This window comes from Pinus tabuliformis, chromosome 7 (genome assembly GCF_031772625.1).
Source record: "Pinus tabuliformis cultivar Carrire ecotype Pingquan chromosome 7, CPIR1, whole genome shotgun sequence".
Taxonomy (NCBI): domain Eukaryota; kingdom Viridiplantae; phylum Streptophyta; class Pinopsida; order Pinales; family Pinaceae; genus Pinus; species Pinus tabuliformis.
Window position 1 is genome coordinate 543,289,572 of NC_142293.1, and position 15,543 is coordinate 543,305,114.

The window sequence follows — 15,543 nt, forward strand, 5'->3', positions numbered from 1 at the left end:
GTGAACACTGTAGTTGCAATGCTCCTGCCAATCTATCTGTGTATCCATCTCTATCTACCTATCCATCCATCCATCCATTCAACTATATGCATGTCTGGATATACATATGTAAGCCTACAGATCTATGTTTTATAGTGTGTGCTCTCCTAAAATTTGGGATATGCGTGCACATTGCATTTATAGGGTGTGCCTTGGGAAGTATGTATCTATTTTGACTTTTTCTCCATCTCATTTGCAAGGAGAAAAGATATATCGAACTGGTTAACATTAAATAACAAGGACTTGACAATTACTGTACAATAAATAAACCATGCTCATCCTGATTCAGGGACCAAATAAATTCCCTGGTCCATTAAATCAGAGAAACATACACCAGAGAAAATTCAGGAAAACAAAAATATTTGATAATACAAAAAATTACAAGCTACACAGGCAGCATCCTCAAAACTGTCAGCGCTCTAGTTGCACCTCTGCTTCAGTTAGGTCTTTCTGAGCTTTCTTCCTACGATAAAATATTGGGCAGTCACGACTGCAATAAGGATAGGACATCAATGCAAGTATAAAAGAGATAGTAATTGTAAAAATAAAAAAAAACATCCTATTAATTAAAAACAAATGCATGATCACACAAATGTTACAAAATACATCCATAATGTAAATTTAAATCATGTTATGAAAATGTAATACTTGAAATATAGCATTCAAAAACCTTGTGCAAAGAACATCTTGGTGCAGAGAGCCTTGGCACTGCTGACATTGTGTCCATAGTTTACCAAAGAGCATTTCTAATTCCCTCACTGACATTGATCAAATATTAGTGTCATATGATAGAAAATCTAGGTGAGAACAATAGACACAAGGCCTACTTTAAATTCTCCAAATAAAGAGTAATGGTATTAGAATACCAGCTTACCATTTGCAACTGTTTTCTGATACAATTCTACTTCTCTTCCTTTGCAATGTGAACAAAGTGTCTGATCTTCTTTGCTGCAATGGCAACATGAAATCAGGTAACATCATGAATTTCAGTATGAAGCAACCTAACTAGACATTCTTATTATAAGAAAGCTAGACAACTTCTTACAAGGAGAGCAGGCATGGAATCATGCAACCTCGTAGATTTTTCCACATCAAAAAGATGAACCCTAGTAGCTTTCTAAAGTGCCAAACTGAAATAATAGTTACTCTCAATTATGCACTACTATAAGCAAGGAAACCACATGCAGGACACCCTCTACTTGTATTAACTAAATACCTTATAGGTGTTTTACAACCAATACAACTGAGTTGTTTCTTGGAAAATTTCATAATTCCACTATTTGAAGGAGTTGATATGGAAACTGCTCGTGTGTGACTACCATGAAGAAGCTCCTTGCTTGCATTCTTCAAAATGGGCTCAAATATTCTCAACAGCGACTACAAAGCAAAAACAGGCACTGATCAAAAACAATTAGCTGGAAAGAATTACTATCTATCAAGATATATTTGAAACACTGGTGAAATTTTCAAAAAGAGCATACTCTGCAAGTGATGATGCTTTGGTCTTTCACCTTGCTCAGCTGATTCTCCAGATAATATTGTGGATCAATAGGGATGTTATTCTCCAGTACGTAAATTGGATCCTCAGATTTCTCATATGCCTGAGCCCAAGTAAACACACTAGTCATTATATCCAGACGAAAACTTTTACATAAAGAAGCCATCCTACAAAATAGTGCTGAGGAAGAAATCATTCACAAAAGTTGCACCTCCCATTATATATATTTATTTAAATCCATGTCACTGTCAAATAAATTTAATCTAAAAAGTTAGCCTGGACAGGATTCCAATCAATAAAACAAAAGACACTCCCCTTCCAGAAAATTCAAGAAGAATGGGACCTTGGTACCACAAATCCATTTAAATTTTAAACCTTCAATCTAACTTTGTTCATCAATGTAGAGTAATCCTGGACTGCTTTAAAATTGGAAATTAGCTCCAGATAGCAATTATATCAAATGGAAAAAGTGGGAAAAAGATGTTCTGAAATGCAAGTTGGAGGGAAAAGAAAAAATCAACAAAAAGGACTATCCAATATCTGCCAGATATGTTTCACTTGTAAAGTAGAACTTTTACAACATCCGGTATCTGATTTCTTTAGGGACCAATGACCTGGCATCAATAGATATGATGCTAATTGAACGTCTTTTTTCAAACCTCGATCCTTGAGTCCAAAGACTCAAATAACTTTGGACGTGTTCTATACTTGCACTGCATCATAGACAAATTTGAACTTTGACCAGCAGAGGCTGCTCGTAGGCTGATTCTCAAGTCATTGAGGACAACAATACTCCTCCAAAATAAATGCCCCTTCAAACATGTATTTAGCATACCCAGCATGACATTTAGATATACAAATAGAAAAAATGAAAATCTAAACAAGTTCCCTATTTCCATCATTTAACCAGGTATGGTGTGGGAAAACTTACATTAGTGTAGTCTTGATCAGTTAACCAGCATAAACACCTGTTCGTAGTGTCATAAACTCTCCTACACACAAATGACGATATGCCTGAAGGAAGTTCAACGCCTTTCCTGAGAAATCCAACTTTACATGGATAAAGCAATGAGGCAGCTGATATCTCATCTTTGTGAAATGAAATCACCAGCTGTATAAACACATGATGAAATCATGTAAGACAGACATTAAAGCTTCAAAATATCTCATCTGTTTGCAACTCTATTGAATATGGAATAGCAAAATAGCAGATGCGTAATAGATCATAATAAGCATACCAAATGAATATGAGTTCACAGCGTTTTCTGATTAATTGCTTTTACCATATACAATTGTCATAAGGTCCATGTGGATGATGGTAACCACATTAGCCCATCCATATTCTCTTCCACCGCAAGATCGGTATTTTTAGATAAAGGTAGCTTGAAAATAAAACTGGTTGATACACTAAGAATTCCAACTGCCCATCTACGTTACAGGCTTAAGCAGTTGACAAAAATATTCTACCTATCATAGGAGAAATAACGTTAAAGCCATGAAACTTAACACTGCCTAATATACAACTTACAGTAATAAAAATGTGAAGACCAAAATACAAAATGTTTAGAAAGTAGGAAAGCCTTTATGCATATCACTACAATAATAGGACTCAAAATAATGACATAATATGAGCTCCCTATACAAAATTAGGGAAGGTAACTCTACAATAAAATACGCAGCCTATGACAACAAGCCGTGAAGTTAAACTGTTTGTAGTTATTTGAAAACTTCTCAAAATCAAACAAGAAAGGCTAAATTTTTCCAACTTGTAAATCTCAACCACAAGCTAGCCCCAGACTACCACTCGTATAGATATTTAAAATGACAAATATTCAATTATCTGTGGTGCAACAATTTTTAATCCAAAAAAAGGCTTGACTGCTTGAACGAAACCAGCAACAGCTCTATATCTTGTAGCAATGATATCGGGGATATCAAGGCTGGAGACTTAGACAATTCCAACAACCAAAAACTTCAGAAAATCATAACCGAGGGGAACACAGTTGCAAACTCATGAAGTGTTAAATAAACCTAAGATTTCTACGGTACAAGTCATCACAATGTATAATTGCAGATTTTCACAAAAGAAAGAAGTACTACATATAAGACATTTACAGTTTTATCAAAAGACTTGCATCCAAACGGGAAAGAGAACGCGGAAGCTTTCAAAACCTAATCGAGTCACTAATTTCTTCACCGACCTCAAAACTGTGCCATTCAGGCGATATTTTCTGGGGTTTCTCTCTCAAAAACAAGTGCTAAAGCTTTGAAATATGATCGAACGGTGGATTTCTATGAGCATGCAAAACAAAAGACCTATGATAACAAAAACATCATATATTCAATCTATCTTGGATAAATCTTTCCCAATTTCACTTGGATCTTAGGTTCATTCAACAAAAGCGTAAGGTCTTCCTGGAAAGTTTTTCAACATTATCACCCACTACACGCCAACCTTCGCAGGTAAGGCTCTTGTTGAATATATGATGTTTCTGTTATCATAGGTCTTTTTGTTTTGCATGCTCATCATCGTATACAACTTCCTTTTCCCCTTCTTTGCAGGGGAAAGCTACAGGTCTATATTGTCGATGGCTTCCACAGTGCAACCATGGCGGCAACAATTTCTCCTTAACCCGGAAGTGAACCAGGTCATTCTTGTGGCTATGTTTCCTCTAACTAGCAAAGTTTTGATATAGTTCATCATTTTGGTCCTCCAGAAACATATATGGCTTCCAACTATCATTTCATTCAAATGGTTTAGAAGTTTGTTTTGACGACATGCATAACTCAAGTAGAGCTGGAGGAAATCTTGAAAATGATTTGTCACATTCTATTGGACTTGAACCTATGAAATTTGCAACAATCTCCACTTGAAATTGGTCGGTCCAAAGCAACCAGTTAAACTAGCCCACTGGGCTTATAGCAAATTTAACTTATACATCCTTGTATATAACACTTCTCTATATTTAACACTTCTAGCCAAGATTTTCCACCCTATATATTATGCTTCAAGGGAATAGGTACAAGAGTGTTCCTACAATGAAACAAAAATAAAGAAAAGTAAAAGAAGCAGAGCATAAAAAGGGACTAAACTTGACAATACAAGAAAAGCGGTCAGCCTTTCTTCGTGAAGGTTAGACATGTTTTCTTGCATGTGGAATTAAACATATTCATATCCATGAACAAACTTGAAAATACAAGCAATTCAAGGGATCCCCCTTTCTTCCTAAATGTTAGACATGTTCTTTTCCGTTTGGAATTGAATAAATATTTATATCCATGAAGAAAGAAGAATAAGTCATAATTTTTGGCAAGAGCGAAATTCTCAAGCATAGCCCATTCTTAGACTCGAACCTGGATAATTATGATAAATTCCTACAGCCCAACCAACAAATGTTAAAATGCAGGCCTTAATTAGAGCATGGAGATGGGTTAGGGTCTGTAACATTTGGATAAGCATTACGCTAGGATAAATTCAAATCCTACCTCTCAGTGCCCTCATGCCTACTGCTCAGAAAGTACCCCAATGGCCCACCAACGCTAAGTTCGATCCTTGCCTCTGAGTGCCAGCATAGCTACCTCAAGTACCTGAATGGCTCACCAATGCCATATGTTCAATTCTTACCTCTCGGTGCCTGCATACCTACCTTAAGGTCATGGCACGCATGTAAAAATGGAACCTCATCAAAGTATGGAGTAAAGTCCGTGATATTTAAGCCTTGTCTGCGTGAAACTCTAAAAGTATAAGTCTTAATACTCTACTTTGTAGCTAACCATTGCTCATTATTTCTTAAAATAGAAAATTCTACGTCTTTTAACATGGGTAAGGGGTTTCAAACCTATATTTACGTACATACCTTCAATACATTTTTGAGCGTGTATACGATTGTGAAGCGAAAGAAGCAAAGAGAATTTTCCAGCCACTGGCTCAGATGTAACCAGGCTCCCTACGTTGTTAATTCTTTTCTGGCATTTCCAAACACTTGCACAAAAATAGAACTGAAAAAACCTATGCTCTAAACTTTGATTTCTTTCTGCATAATAGGAAACTTTGAAAAGCTCTTACCTCTGAAAGTTATTTAAGCAGGGTTCGAAACTGGCTATCGTTTCTTTGTAAAGTTTGTCTATGCTTTTCGGTGGCAAATTACAAGCTGAGAAAAGGAGAAGGCCAGAGGAAATGAAAAAAGGGTCAAAATCAAGTGCAATGAAGCTCAAAATAAGCACTGAACATCTATGCTTTTGGCAAATTACAAGCTGAGAAAAGGAAAAGACCAAAGGAATTGAAAAAACCGACAAGATCAAGTACAATGGAGCTCAAAATAAGCACTGAACGTGTAGAGTTTTGATAATAATTTTAACAGGCTTAAAATCCTATCAAGATCAAGCATAATGTAGCTCAAAATAAGTGCTTACTATCTAGAATTTTGAGAATAATTCTACTCAGCCTTTAATCTACGATATATTTTTGAGAATAATTCTACTCAGCCTTTAATCTATGGAATATGTAGAGGTGGTCTTGAATATGACAGAACTTACTTCAATATTGAGACTTATGCTGAGCACAGAAGGGGTTAATTAATATCCATATCCCTCTGTAAATTATGCCTCCAAATAAAACATAACAAAATAATTAAAATAACCATTTTTTAGTGCAATATCGAGACTTATGCTAAGCACGGAAGGGGTTAATTATTACCTTGGCACCTTTTGTAGCCTTTATGATGACATATGGAACACGATCACCCACAGTTGGAGCAGTTGCAGCATCCCTCTGTAAACCAGGGGCAACTTGGCTTTAAAACACGACATCAATTTAAAAAATCCAACAATGGACTCATTGTCAGTAAAAAGCAAAATATTACAAGAGTCTTTAGATGCACTGCAGTAATAAAAATAGAGAGATAGGATTGAAATGGAACCAGAAGGCATTGCACCATTCATTATACTTGTTCTGAGAAGTTATTTCCAGTATTTACCTTCTACATGCGCTCAGCTAGTTCCACATGTGCTGCCTTGACTGCATAGTCATCTCCAGTCTTTGTCAGACCCTGACTCAACAAAGATATTGTTAGCATAGGCAAACAACAATGCCCTTAAGAATATGCTGATAGCCTTGATAAAGGATATGACCTGCAAACATCTGTTTCTGCCGCAGCTAAACAGTAATCAATTCTTCTCAGGATGAAATTAGAAATGCAGATATATTATATATTGTCATGTTTTGATTCTCTTCAATTGTATAAGAACCTCCCTTGACACTTCTTCCTCCCATTGCTAGCAGTAAATATTGACTGAATCCCTTCCAAGTACAGAATGTAGGAAGAAGAAACATGACAGACTTAAAAAGGAAACTTCCATGGCCTGCCCCAACTAGGTATATAGTATATACTTCTAACACTTGAAACTAGGAATATGTAATAAGTGACTTGCTCGCAATGTAAATCTCCTCTTCCCCCTATCATATTTTCTCCATTTCAAAAGTAACAAATGGTCAAACAAATTTCGTCATAAACATGCAGAAGGATTCATTGTTCTCACCTTAGTTATCACCAAAAGTGACAAATCCATTATGTTCATTAACAAGTCATAAATAGTGTTCTTGACATACTGCACTGCACCAGGTATGTCACGATCAATGAGTATTTTGTGAAGGCACTCTGTAACCAAGTTCTTCACCAGCAGGCAATTGTCCCTTCGCACTGTTTCAATGCCTGTTGATATGGAATATTTAAAAGATCAGGAATATTTAATAATTAAGAAGGCATAAAATAAATTATTTTTCTAAGAGAATTTTGAGCCTTCACAAACACTAAGGCCTGTCTTTGAAACAAAAAGATCAGGTTTGTCACCTTTAGTATCCATTTTTTCATAAGCATCTGGCTTTGTCCACAACAACCCAGCATATCTTTTCTTGCTAATCAACAAGTATGGGTAGTATATTTTTCAAATTCTAGTTTAATAGGCTGCATAAAAGCATATGTTAAATAACGCACTGATTAGATGCCAAAGATGCACCAAACAGATGCAGATAAGCCACAGAAAAGCATAACTGATCATCTTGTCCTGTGCATATTTACAAAGATCTCATGGAAGTGGAATGTCAAAAGAAGATTAGCTTTAAAAAGAAAGGTGATATTAAAACATTCATCCCTACAAAAACATCATTAACAACTCTAGAGGCTTCACGGATATTTAAAATTCTTGACACTATACCTTTGTAAATGTACCACTAATATAATCTGAGGCTTCCCTCCCTAGCGTCATGGCCTCTTCTATATTTGGTACACCAAACTGTATCATAACTGAATTTGTATCTCCATATACAACCTAGATTCAAATATAAAAATATAATATCAAGTATTACAGTAGAAATCTTAGTTAGGATCAGATCACCCATTATGATTTCAAGAACTTAAACTATCACCAATACAACAAGTGTACTTCTTTTCATTACTGATCCAGTTCAAAGGTTACAAATGCCTTTAGTTGCTAAATAATAGCCTACCTCAGCATTGTATTGGTAACCACCAACTATTGTGAACCTTTCTTCAACTAGCCTCTTTGTATGCTCTATCATTTGATGGCTTGACAGGTGGAAAAAAATGAGATGATTAATGATATGAAATTTTAAAACAATACGTAAAATCGATATTGTCTGATGGAATAGAGAATGTGTCAAAAGATCAAACTTGACTTGTAACCAAAATATAATAAGATGGCCTAAGCATATCATCTTAGTTGTACAAGTACACATGACTAATTAATGCAATTCAAGAACTCGATCTTATTTGTACAAGATTGTCAATTACAGTTCATACCCAAAACATTATGCCAGGAGGAAGAAAAGAATTACATGGATATAATTGATGCCCAAAAATAATCAATGTGAATGGCTGATACATGCATATATATAGAATAAGAGAGGACTGCAAGCATCTCTATCTTGTAAGTAAAAGAAGCACCAATAACATTACAACTAGGAAAAACAAGGGGAGAATCAAGGTGTCCATGGATTTAATGTTTTTTTCCATGGAAGAACTGTGAAATTACCATAGCTCGTCACACTCAACGAAATCTCCAAACAGGGCAATTGCCCAACAGTGGCACCAGTAAACCCATAAACTGAATTCGCACTGATCTGCAAGTGCACACAGTCAAAACTATTTTATGTGTTTCACCAGCATACCTAGTTTTACTTTTATTCCATGTCCAAGCCATAATTAATGCAGACTTGACAAAGCTATAATTACCTTCAAAGCTAGTTGTCGACCATCCAAGACAGCCTTTTCAAAAGGATCTTTAGCCTCCTAAACAAGATTACAGGAAGTTAAAAACTGAGATGCTAAGTGGAAAAAATACAAGCATGTAACATGAACATAGGAAGCACTTAGTTCACCACCTTTAGGTCTGCCTTGGCACTTAATTTATTTTCAATATATTTTTGCTTTAAAAAAGGAAATATATGCTACCATGATGCAATACAATGATTCACCAACATTGGGCACCAAACAAATGAATTGGACCATGGATGTTACATACGATGACAATCATCCATGATAAACTATGATTATTAGCCACTCTACAATCAAAGGCACAATGTAGGGACAACATGTATCCATCTTGGAGGATAGTGGGGAAACCCAAAATTTTATTGATGCACAGTTGGTGGAGTGTAGAGGCATTCATAGATTGATATATATCATGAACAACGTGGGCGAGAGAGGATGCCCATGCTTGACCTAAGTTGTCTTCTTGATTGTTGGTTAGATATGTTGAGGATATGGTTGATGGGACAAATGTTGAGGATATGGTTGATGGTTCGATATTGAAGTCAAAATCCTCCCTTAACCCTTTAGCCAAAAAGATGTCTCCTCAAGTATCTCCAATAATATCATATGAAGAGTCATAATATTTAACTTGGAATTATGGCCCACCATGATCATCTAATAATTAATTGAAATAGCAATAGACCCCAATTGAGGGATTGGGTGGATCATATGGTGGGACTATGCTAGTGGGAACCCTATATAAATGACTTGAAACCCCCTTGATTTTCTACCTTGATGGCATTCATCTCCCAAATTTCTTGTTGGATACATAAGTCCTGAAAACATGACAAGGAATATGAGAGGAAGTTGACAGGGACATTAGGTTGTCGTAGAACATCATAAAGTGCATCGACATGGATGAAAATGGAATGGGAATTAAGGTCATAAAGTCATAAAGGTCACAAAGGTGCATCAAAATATTTTTGGAGTGTCCCAAAGGTAAATATACAATTCTTGTCTCCTATAAAATAAAATATACATTTATTGTGGTGATAGTATCCACAAGATTCTTAGAACTAGTGGTATAGTGTTTGGTAATGAATGAATAAGCAAGAAAAGGGGGAAGTATCTAACAAATATGGTTAGAGTATGCATCAAATTCCCCATCCTTGAATGAAATGGTGGTTTACACAGGGCTCATGAGAGAATATGGGATGGAGGGTAGATTGGCACGGTCTGAAAATGAGAGAAGGGTTTTATCTACTAAAGGAATATGGGATGGAGGTTATGTCTAAGTTCAGGGAGGCTTTTAGCTTTTTTGACAAGGATGGAGGTGGATGTATCACAACAAAGGAGCTCAGGACAATAATGCATTCTTTGGGTCGAAACCCCAATGTATATTGGAAGTGGTCCAAATGTTTTATATTCAATAATCCAGTCTCGAATACAATCAACCACAAAAGAGTAGTTATAATCTGCCTATAAATGCAACATATTAAATACACCATTCCAAAATGATTTTTCTGAGGAGAATCAAAGAAATAGATGAGTCTGGCTATCCATCGCCTCCATACATAGTAAACAACAACCAAGCCCACTCTGTCCTTTATGACACATTGTCTCATGCCAAGATGAAGCCAAAAATATACATTTACTGATATTCTTAAGCAGAGTGAAAATATGAAGCCAATATACAAAGATTCTCTGAAGGACTGCTCGAACTAGAGTCAACTTGCCTCCTAGGGAGAGCCACCTCTATGCCCATGATAAAAGTTTACAGTGGATTTTCTCTATAAGTCAACTCCAATCCTTAATTCCATAACAATTAGGTTGGAGCATAAATCTAAGATTTTCAAAATATGCATCCAATGCAGTGGAGATAACACCAAAAATATGATAAATCTCCAGTACCAATGCATCATCTCGGTAAGAAGAAATCATATGAGATTTATTATTATTCATAAGGAGTGCAGATACCGATCAAAAGAGGTCAATCTACCAAGAGGTCCGAAATCTGACTATTTGAATGGAACTCTTTTCTTAGCGTTTAAAAAAAAAACCAACAATAAGGAGAGCAATTCTAGCAGTACTTGCTGAAAGAAAATCATGTAGATAATGTATGCAGATGAATTAATTGCTAAGGAAAACAACAAATATTTCACATACTGCTAGAAAAAGCAAAGGAAACAAGAGTGATGAATTCCATAAACATAATTAAAAAAACTGTCAATTGCACCCTAGTGGTTAGTTCTAGTATGAATGATGAATGCAGTGTTCAAGTTGCCAATAACCCAGAAGTATTTGTAATAATGGAAAATACCCTGTTTAATGCATGAACATATGGATACCAGATAGCAGCGATGCATGAAGAAAACTGCATGATCACATCCTAATGGAAAACAACTCACTAATAGAACAATCCACAAATTACATGGTAAAAGGTGAAAGGTAGTTGGACTGTTACTGGGTTAGCTAGAGACCAAGTTGTTTCCAATGATCTCCTATGCAGTCTCAGAATAGAGTTCAACTCTGTGGCCATTATGCATCAAAAAATTTAAGTAGAGAATCTCTTAATTAAAACTGAAATATAATACTATGCCCACAAGCGCCCAATCATAAAGAATGTTAAACAAACGAACTTGCAAGATAACCAGATAACTGAACATTATGGAAATCATTCAGAAGCGCTTAAGTGCAAGACAAACAGAAAACAATCGAACGCCTGTCATTCATCATATTAAGACTAGTATTACTCAGTAATGTAACAAGAACTGTAAACATCTAGGGTTATAAAAATCATAAATATGTCATTAAACAGTATGGCAACCTAATATGTTCAGAATCCAAAATTAACAACAAAAATGATTTTGGGCCAACCAAGTTCGTATGCAATAAAGTTTCATTTACACCAATAAGTGCATTCTCAAAAGTTCGAGTGTTAACCAGCTAGCGAATATGTGTACAAAGAAGCAAACAACAAGAAACGAGAACTTCTTGCGCATGAAACTTAGAACAAACTAGCCACAGATGACCTAAATCTCAGGCCTAGATGGTTGTAATTACAAGCTATACAAGGATTTATAGACTCCAAATAGGAGATGAAGCATACCAAGTGAAACCTCGGCCAATCAAACCATAGCATGTATTTAAAGAAAATGGAAGCCAACCTGGCCAATCCGGAGACTGAATCGAGCTCGGTGGCTCTAAAACCTCAGTACTTATCAAATTCTGGACCATCGACCAATTTTCCTATGGCATAGAAATAAACCCTCGTTAGGTGTTGTCTGTGAACAAATTAAAATTGAATATGTGACAGAGAAATGAATCAAGTAACCCAAATGTGTATTTACCTGAATTTGATGTGAAGAAATCAACTTCAAGGCATGAACAGACCCTCTGCAACCACGAAGATGCACATTCTGAGCTGCGGCAACCGTCATGCAGTAGGATTGCAACAAGTCGAGCAGAGGCAATAGGTAAAGAGGAACCCTTTGCCTTGCTAACCACATGAAAAATGTTGTTGAGCAAGCCAATTGTCGGAGGAGACTGAGAAGCTCCATAGTAACGACATCGGAGGAAGGAAATAGAGGAAACCGACTTAGTTTTCAGGCCGCAGGAGGCAAGAACAGGGAATGGTTGTAGAGGCTTCCCATCAGTGGTGCATGAACACAAATGACCACCCTCAGCCAATTCCTCGAAGGCAGTTACCCTAACCCTAACCAAAGCCTCCAGAACCGTCGGATCTCTCCCATCTTCAACAATCACATAATTGACTCCAAGTGGCATGCGTTGTGGAGTGCATCTGGACGGTAGGAGAAGCACTATCGAGATTGACACACACTCCTTGGAAGACGAGAACGATATGAATGACATGTTCATAATTGAAAATTCATTGTATCGAATATTGCACAGTAGATTGCATAGGACCAAAGTATATGCATAGTACATGTCCCTTGTAAGGTTAAAATTAAAACAATCACCCATTAGACCTTTTCATCACACCATAGTTAAATGTTGGTGTTAATACTATTGCCAGGTATTAAGATAATAATTTTTGTTTTTTTAATTATTTTGGATTGTATAGTGGCTGTTACATCAATATTATTTTTCAACATTTATATTGTTAATTTTGTATTTTTTTAAATTATGAAAGCTATTTTATCTTTAAAATTATAAGACCTATTAATATTAGGTAAAATTACCTTAACATTATTTTTTTTGTAAATCTCAATCTTGCTAATAAAACATATAAATTATTTTTGAAATGGCTAAGTTGAAAAAGAGTCATAGAGTTTTAAAAAAATAAATGGTAAATCTGAATCTTACTAATGCAGCTCAAAACTTATTTGTTATAGCAGCAATAACAAAAAAAAAATGTTTTTTAAGATTATATATGACAAAACAAACCTATATTAAAAACCGTAAAAATATATATTTTTTAAATTATATATTTTCAATTTGTATAAACAACTTTATATGTGTAAAAGCATAAAAATATACATTTCTAAAATATATATGTCAAACATAAAATATAGCAGGAATTTATAACCTAAAAAATAAGAACAAAGACTACCCTGGAAGGTAGTGGACGGTAGGGTAGCCTACTGAGGTAGTGGAAAACGGTAGGGGAGCCTACTCCTAATCACTTGGCTATACAACTAGGAGAATACCATGATACCTAATATAGTAGAGGTAGAAAACTTAGGTTTAGGTCATAGAGGTCGTAATTGTCCCTTAGCATTTGGCACGTGGCAGTTGCACAATGCCCCTAGACGGTTTCGTTTAGTGGCCTTCACGGGTCGTGGAGTAAACGCACAATGGGAGCCACTTGAGGGAAGCTCACCCCACGTTGACATGCAGTGCATCACAGCCAAACGTCTGTCGGATGAGATTGTGGCATAACGAGGAAAGTTCACAGCATAGAGTGCAAAGGAAGGGTCAAGGACTGGCCCATCTGTGGCGACGCTTAACCGAAAGGTTGAGAAAATGTTTGAAGACTGTGGGAGATAAATGGAGTGGAGTACTCCACCCAAACATATATTTAAATATATAAACATAAATGGAGTGGAGTTTCCATTCCTTTTAAATATATATTTCCTTTAACACAATAAATATGCAATGATCTTAAGTTTATATGTAATTGGAATTCTTCAATTTCTTTAAAACGTGTCTAACTTTAAATTTCATACGCACACAGCTGAAAAAGTATTTACCATCTTTCTTCGTGGCTCGTGAGAGACATAATTGTGTAGTTTCAACGGGCAGTGACTGTTGTGGGATGAGGCCTTGGGAGGACACATTTACAGAGTTCTAGGATGTAAGGCACTACTTGGGACGAGGCCCTAGGAGGACACATCTATGCAATTTCAGGATGCAAGGCGGACTGCACAGTTTTTGGAGACAGTGGATTCCGCCTGAGGGAAGGACACTGGAGGAAACCACTGCGCATTTTTGAATGGTAAGGGAGGTTGGGATTTTTGCGCATTGCACGGTTCGAACAAGCAACGGAAAAGCTTGAGGGTTACATATGTGAAGTATGTAGTTCAGGAAAGTTGGATGAGGCTAGGTTGCTAAGGAAACTCCGAAATTTAGCTAAGTGTGGGATCAGTGGAACTTATGTGAATAGTGATAAAACTTCACTACGATCACACACTTGAAAACTTATCGATACAACATAGACCATCTAGAACATATAACACATACTTCACTTAATGCAACAACCTTTGTGGCAGCTTACGACAAGTGCGGCTTCGATTATAGACTTCGGGAGGATAAAGGCGACACTTGTGTAAGAGTGTGTGAAATGAGTGTTAAACATGTATCATTCTCATAAATATTTCCCCTTGAAGCAAAACAAACCTCCCTTTGCATGACAAGCGATTACCCCCATGCCCAAAGATGACACATTCTATGTAAAGATAAAAGCATAAACGACTCTTAAGATTGAAAAGGGGAGCTTGAGATCATCAACTTACCAATAAGTGACTAAGGAACGATTGATCACAATATCCATAGTAGGCTCTGAAATTTAAGTGCAGGCCAAAATTTTGGAGGGTGTTGCAGCCTCTACAACAGAGCCTTCACCTTCTTGCTAGCTTCGTTTTCAACTAGTGTCTTGAATTCTACGAACTCAGAGAATGTCTCATCTTTATTCCACGTGAAGAAGATCCAACACTTCCGTGAGAATTCATCAATAAAAGTGACAAAATATTTGTGTCTGACAGTGTAGGTTGTCAAGAAAGGTCCATAAACATCATAGTGGATCCTTTCTAGGACTACATGTGCTTTGTTGTCCTGATCATGGAATGTGGATTTTATGTACTTTTGTAATGTACATCCTTTGCATATATCCTATTTCTTAAGTGCTCCTTTAGAGAGGCGAGTGGTTATTTGTTCTATAATATTCGAGGTACCATGATACAAATGACCAAGTATTTTGTGCCAAAGTTCATCGACATCGCGACCTTCACTTTCTCTGCCTTAGTGCTTAATGTAGCACATTCTTCCACATCTAGCTTATACAAGTTCTTCACATGAACCCCGATTTGCTTCACCTGCCCCGTGGCTATGTGTCTCAGGAATTCTTTTCCTTTGTTGAATATCACTTCACAACCATGGTAAACCAACCACTCAGTGAATGCCAGTAGACAGACCCCTAATCCTTTACCTTTACCTTTTTTACTATCGCCTCATATTGAAATTTTGAAGACAAAATATTTCTTTTCTCTTAAAAAATTG

General features: G+C 36.3%; 1 pseudogene; it reads right to left on the reverse strand.

The window, feature by feature from the left end:
* Nucleotides 1-441: 441 nt before the first annotated feature.
* Nucleotides 442-12,678, reverse strand: LOC149248476 (DNA polymerase delta catalytic subunit-like; annotated as a pseudogene).
* Nucleotides 12,679-15,543: the final 2,865 nt, after the last annotated feature.